Below are 6,973 nucleotides of genomic sequence, written 5' to 3' on the forward strand. Positions count from 1 at the left end.
AAAGACAAAAGAAAGCAAAATGAACAAGACACCAGGAGCAAGCCACTCAGCACTCCTCCTCCAGGGTCACTGCTTCAGCTCCTGCCTCCAGGAGTCATGAGTTTGTGCCTTGGCTTCCCTCAGTAGACTGCAGGCTTCTTGGTTACGGTGCTTATCACAGCAATACAAAACAAACCAGGACAGCCTGTGACCCAGTCTGGGACACATCCTTCCCTAGAATGAGGTCCTTGTGAAACCGGACATGATTGTTGCAGGGTACATGAAGTTTAAATCTTTTTTTTTTTTTTTTTTTTTTGGTTTTTCAAGACAGGGTTTCTCTGTGGCTTTGGAGCCTGTCCTGGAACTCGCTCTGTAGACCAGGCTGGTAAAGTTTAAATCTTGAGGAACATTTTGTCCCAGCTACACTGAATGATATACTTGGTGGCAGAATCTTCTGGAAAAAGCCAGGAAGACAGGGAGAATTCTGAGGCCATGGAAAGAAAAAGGAGCCTCTCCAGACTGTGACTGAAACAAGAATTCCAATACCTGGACTTTTTACTAGGAAGGTTGCCTACTGAAGGTCATTTTTTCAAATTATGTGTATAATGGTTCTTACACTTAAAATATTTTATGTTAAAATAGCAATGAACCAGGCCTGTGACCTTGCATGTGACCTTGGGTAGGGCCTCATTCCTCTTCCAGACATTTGCTAGGGATCTCATAAATACTATTGTTAACTCTGTGGGGTTTTGTTGTTAATGTTTGGTTGGTTGGTTTTGTTTATAAAAATGTGGGTTTTTAAAATTAGTGTGTGTGTGTGTGTGTGTGTGTGTGTGTGTGTGTGTGTGTGTGTTATGTGCCCGTGAGTTCAGGTGCCCTCAAAGGCCTGAGGTGTTGATTGCCCCAGACCTGGAGTTATGAGCTGTTTCCTGTGGGTACTGAGAGTTGAACTTGAATCCTATCTCTTGAGCCCATAACTTAATTAACAATAAAGATACCCTTACTTCCTGTGTCTTGGTGATCTGTCAGCTGCTGCATCAATTACGATCCTGTCAGGAGCACCTCAGGAGCACACTGTGGTCTCATTTAGCACCCTCTTTAGCAAGGGCCTGAGATGGCTTGGTAGGTAAGGGTGAAATTACCTGGTGCAAGTGAGAAGGAAGCATGAAACACGCAACAGACCGGCTTAGGAGTTCATTAGAGGAGACGTGTGCTGGCCTGGTGAAGTCAGTGTGCTGAAGATGGTGCGTCCAGCTTTTAAAGGCTGCCTAGCGCATGCGCACAGGGGGTTAATGTAGATATGTCGTATGCAGGTGACTGACTTCATGCATGCACGCAAGGCTTACATAGCTGCGTCATACATAGGTGATGCAACCGTGCCGCAAGTGGGTCACACAGGGCCTTTTAAGGTCCCCGGGGCCACTAGGTCTTTTTGCCGCACATACGTGGCCCTGGAACCCGGAAGTGCCAGCCATGCTGGTTGGCTAAAATCATAACATTCCACCCTTTTGTTTATTATAAAAAAACTGGGGAGTTTGGGGTCTTTAATGGGTGGGAATGGGGTGGCGTCAGGCCTCTTGTGACTGCTTCCTGCTGATTTTGTGGGCATCAGAGAGTTGAGGTGCTTGACTACATACTGGGGTGGCTGATTACTTTCGTGTGTCCCCCGTCCCCCCCCACCCCCCCCCACCCCCGTCTCTGTGGAACTTACTAGCTGGTAGCTCGGACCTCACAAGATGCTGGAAAGCCAGAAAATTATGTCTGGAAAAGTTTTAGATACTGGTGATTGAGGAAGAAGAGTTCCAGGATGGAAGATGAGGGGCTTTTGGGAGTGGAGGAGGGAATTTCTCAGGGGTTCCCAAAACCAGATGAGACAGATTTTGGTGGGAGAAGACAGTGGTGGGTGACCTAAAGGTTAGTTTCCTTGACTCACAAATAAGAAGCTCAGTGGCCGCTAAAGCGCGTATGCAGGGTGCCCAGCCCTGAGTGGTGAGGTCCAGCTTCTTTGGCAGGTTTGCTACAGGTGCAAAGGAAGGTCCCAGCTGATGTCCTAGGACACCAAGGGCATATCCCTCCTTCTCTGTTCAGTAGAGAAAGGATGAGTTAGCTCTGGGAGATGAAGAGCTGGAGCCTGGATAAGGGCTTGCTGGAGTCTCTGGAAGGGTTTAGTGTAGGCCCATATTTCTACATGGTGTGACAGTCAGGCTCTTGGGCCATAGTTTGTACCTAAAGTGGTCACGTGCCCTTCCAGACAGGCTGTCACTACCCTAACGAAAGGTCAGGATGTTGCTCTCCCCCTCCTTCTTAATTTGGAGGATGCCTGAAAAGAGAAGCTAATTCAGCCTACACGACAGAGCTAGCATACAGAGCAGGAAGACGTGACAGCAGGCACAGGTAGATGTGGACTGGACTAAAAGCCATTCACCTGGTTACCTAGGAAACAGAATGCTAATGATTTCCCCCTCAGTTTACATTTTGGTAAAAAGGCTATTTGGAGAATAAATGAGGGGAAAATTTCAGGATGTAAACTCAGGATTTCATGAGGGATCATGAAGAATCTCCCTCCTGATAAAGCCATGTGAGTTCTGTCTTCATTCCCATGCCTCCATGCTGGGCTGGAGAAATAATTTAGGGTCTGGGCTGCCACTGGACCACGACCATTTAGTAATGGGGTAGGGAAAGGGACTCATGCAGAGAGCCAAGAGCTGCCTCAGATAAGGGCCAGGCAAGGAGAGAAAAAGAGGGGTTCCAGGAACACAGGAAGCCAGCTATTCCTAGGAACAATAAAACCTCTTCTTTTGTAGAATTCAAGGGACTTAATTAGCTTTTTTTCTGTCTAGGGTAATAGCTTTTTGGGTTGGGGTAATAGTTAATCCCAAGTATAGCCCTTTTTGGACAGAAAATTTAAAAGAGCAGAGGTATCAGTTTTGCCGATCTCCAAGGATGGACTGCAAAGTAAAATATCATCTACATACTGTATGAGTTTAGACTTGGGAAGAGACAGTGAGAGAAGATGGGAAGCTAAAGCCTGACCAAACAGGTGTGGGCTGTCTCTGGATCCCTAGGGAAGGATGGTCCAGGTGAGCTGTGTGAAATGTGTGTGTCAGGGTCAGTCCAGGTGAAGGCAAAGATATTTTGAGATTGAGAGCTGAGAAGAATAGAGAAAAAAAGAAAGCATCCTTGAGATCTAGAACTGAGAAGTGGGAGGTTCCTGAGAGGATAATGGGAAGAAGTGTGTAATGGTTAGGCACTACAGGATGAAGAGGGACCACTGCAGAGTTAATGAGCCAGAGGTCTTGAACCAGGTGATAGGTTCTGTTAGGTTTATTTTAACAGCAAGTATAAGGGTGTTAAAGGGAGAAGAGGTGGGGCAAAGTAGCTTTTTTTCTTAGAAAGTCAGAGATAATAGGCTCAAGTCCCGTAAGGCTCTGGAGAGAAAGGGGGTACTGAATTTGGGTAATGTACTTAGTAGGATCTTGTCATTGGATAACAATGGGGGAATGGTGTTTAGCAACAGAAGGTTTTAGGTGTCCCAAACTTTGGGGTCCACCTGAGAGATTGGTAGAGAAAAAGAGCTGGGAGTTTGGGAGGCTAGAAGGAAGAGGGGAGCTTTGGGCTAGCCTAGGGTAAGATGAATGGAAGGAGCAAATGAAATGGAAGCTCCTACCTGATGTGGGAGTGTCATATATCAATCTGTTGATTTCATTGGCTAAGCAATAAAGAAACTGCCTAGACCCATTTGATAGGCCAACCCTTAGGTGGGTGGAGTAAACAGAACAGAATGCTGGGAGAAAGGAGCTGAGTCAGTGAGTCGCCATGACTCTCCCACTCCAGGCAGACGCAGGTTAAGATCATTCCTGGTAAGCCAGCTCATGGGCTACACAGATTATTAGAAATGGGCTAGTCCAGGTGCGAGAGTTAGCCAAGAAAAGGCTAGATATAATGGGCCAAGCGGTGTTTAAAAGAATACAGTTTCCATGTAATTATTTCGGGGCATAAGCTAGAGCTAGCCATGTGGGCGGCTGGGTGCCTGGGACGCAGCCTTGCTGCCCCTACTACAACACCTACTTTTGCTAAAAATCTCTTCTTATAAGAGGTACCGGGCAGGTTGACATGACTAAAAATGAATGAGTGAGATAAATACCTCTAAAAACACAGTTAAGTTGTGGGGTCTGCTGAGGTAAATAAAGCTGTTCCCTGACACCAACAATAGGGACTTTCCCAGGTGTTCCCAAGACCAGGAATGATAAGGGAAGAATTAAATGATACTTATTCTGGGCGAGTCTGGTCCATTTAGATAGGTCCAATTGGCTCCCTGGAGCTTATGAAAAAAATGTTTGAAAAGAAGTACATTTCAGACATATTAAAAGCTTATGATTATGATAGTATAGTGTTGGAATAGAAGACAGCGGGGAGGAGGGAGGAAATGAAGGGAGAATTATTAGAAAGTAGAATTATTAGACACCCCAATGCTTTACCTCAAGCAAATCATAAGACATTTGAAACACGGGCCTGGCAGTTCTCAATCCCCAGGTTGGGGGAGGGGGGCAAGGGAGCAGCAAGGACAGCACGGATCAGGCGGTCTGTCACCTTGGCTGGTGTGGGAGGGGGCGTGGCTAGCACATGACAGTGATGATTGCGGGCTTTGTCATTTCTCACATGGTACACCTTAAAAGCCTACTCTAAGATTTCTGCCTGTGGGGTCAATGGGCCTTTCTCCAAACATCTAAGTTTAGCCTTAATGTTGGGGTAGCACTGAGAAAAAAACGAACCATGAGTAACTGTCTGCCTTCCGTGGTTTCTGGATCTAAGTTAGTATATTGTAACAGAATTTTAGTGAGGCGTTTCAAAAATGCAGAAGGATTTTATTTGTATCCTGAATAACCTCTGAGAGCTTATCATAGTTTATTGGCTTGAGGAACTTATGGAGATCTGCCAGGAGGCAAGTCAAAAACCGGTCCCTAGCTAAAATCCCACCTGGAGTGTTATAGCCCCAGTGTGGTTCCTGCTCGGGGACTGCATCTGCCCCCGTGGGTGTATTACATGAATTTGGTGAACCTCATCTGCATGTAGTCTGTCCTACTCCCAAACTCGCCTGTGCTCTTCAGGAAGTAGGTTATTAGATAGGATCATATAAATATCATAAAAGGCGAGATTATAAGACTGGGTAATATACTGGAATTTCTTTATGAAAGAGGTAGAATTAGATGTATAGGACCCCAGTTTTTGTTCCATATGGGAAGAGTTCTGAGAGGGAGAAGGGGACGTGTACCCTAACCAATCCATCTATGCCAGCCACCTCTTGCAATGGGAAAACTGCAGCTAGCTTGGCTTGGTCAGGGTTGGGTTCTGTAGCAGCACATGAGTGCATGAGAGGAGGGGTAAAGGTGGGTGCTAGAGCCGGGCGGCTGCTGTGGCCTGGCACAGGAGGAGGAATGATCCAGTAGGTGTAGGGGGAGAGCTGAAGAGCGCAGCAGAGGTTGCTCGGGCAGATGCGACAGATGCGAGCAGAGACAGGTGTCAAGGCAGGTGGTAAAGCCAGCAGGTGGTGGAGGAGTGGAAGTAGCTGCCCACTGAGGTCGGAAAGGTGGGGGTTCGTTAGCTGGGTCCAGAGCAGAAGTGGATGATTCTTCCAGCTCAGATGGCGGAGCCAGGAACATGCGAGCAGGTGAACAACTTGCAAGGACAGAGGGCTTAGACTTAGAGCTTAGGTAGCAAAAGGATCGGATATAAGGAAACTCCTTCCATCTGCCTATGCACTGACAGTAGTTAGAAAGCTCCTGTAGATTATTGGGATCAAAGGTGCCATTAGGCAGCCACTTTAAATTGGTTTTTTTTTTTTTTGGTTTTTTTTTTTTTTTTTTTTTTTTTTTTTTTTTTTTTTTGGTTTTCTAGACAGGGTTTCGCTGTGGCTTTGGAGCCTGTCCTGGAACTAGCTCTTGTAGACCAGGCTGGTCTCGAACTCACAGAGATCCGCCTGCCTCTGCCTCCCGAGTGCTGGGATTAAAGGCGGTGCGCCACCATAGCCCGGCTTTAAATTGTTATCTAAATGGTAATGAGGCCATTTCCTCCCCCCCCCCCACCCCCAGCAAAGACAGACAAGTGTGGGAATTTGTAAGTAGGGCATTAAGGCCTGGGGTTTCAGGGCCTCTAAAAGGCATCCCAGGGGGGAGGTGGGATCGATGGTCTTCGATAGCTGAAACCGTGAAAACCTGCAATAACAGCAACACCACAAGGCTTATAGGAGGACGTCTCCTCTCTATAGGTGCTGTGTAAAACAGAGACACCACAAAGCCTATAGGAAGAGTCTCTTCTCTACAGGTGGGGTGTTGAAGCCTGACTGGCTCTGGTCTGGGCGACTCAGAAGCCAGAGAGGCTAGAGGCAGCTCCGAGCAGTCTCTCACGGTGGGGACCACTTACAAGTGGTCCAAAAAAAAAAAAAAGATAAGAAAAAAAATCCAAGGGACCCTGGGCCCCAAGGTAAACACACTGCCCAGCGTGTGCAGTGCTATCACGGGAGGACCACTCTGGGTTGTCTGATCACGCTTTTTAGCTATGGGAAGCAACCAGAGGTTAATGTCAGCCAAGGGTTCAACCGTAGCCATGAAGGCCATGGTTGGGGGCTTTCTCCCATTTTTAGGAACACAAGAAGATTGCTGGGAGCTCAATGGTCAATTCCTCGGGTTCCAAGAAACAGTTAAGCTGACCAGAATGGGGAAATTCACCAACTGAAGCTGATGCTGTGCATAGAGGTCACACTCAGGCAACTGGAAAATGTGTTTGTTGTGGAAAAATACCCGGTTTCGGATCCCGACCCCGAGAGGGGGCGGGAGAACCTCCCGAGTCTCAGGCACCAATGAATTTACTTGGCGTGACTGAGAAGGAAACACGAAACTCACAACAAGCCTGCTTAGGAGTGTATTAGAGATGTGTGCAGGCCTGGGGAAGTCAGTGTGCAGAAAGAGAGAGAGGACTGAAGATGGCGCGTCCAGCT

Source organism: Microtus ochrogaster, unplaced genomic scaffold, assembly GCF_000317375.1.
Source record: "Microtus ochrogaster isolate Prairie Vole_2 unplaced genomic scaffold, MicOch1.0 UNK70, whole genome shotgun sequence".
Taxonomy (NCBI): Eukaryota; Metazoa; Chordata; class Mammalia; order Rodentia; family Cricetidae; genus Microtus; species Microtus ochrogaster.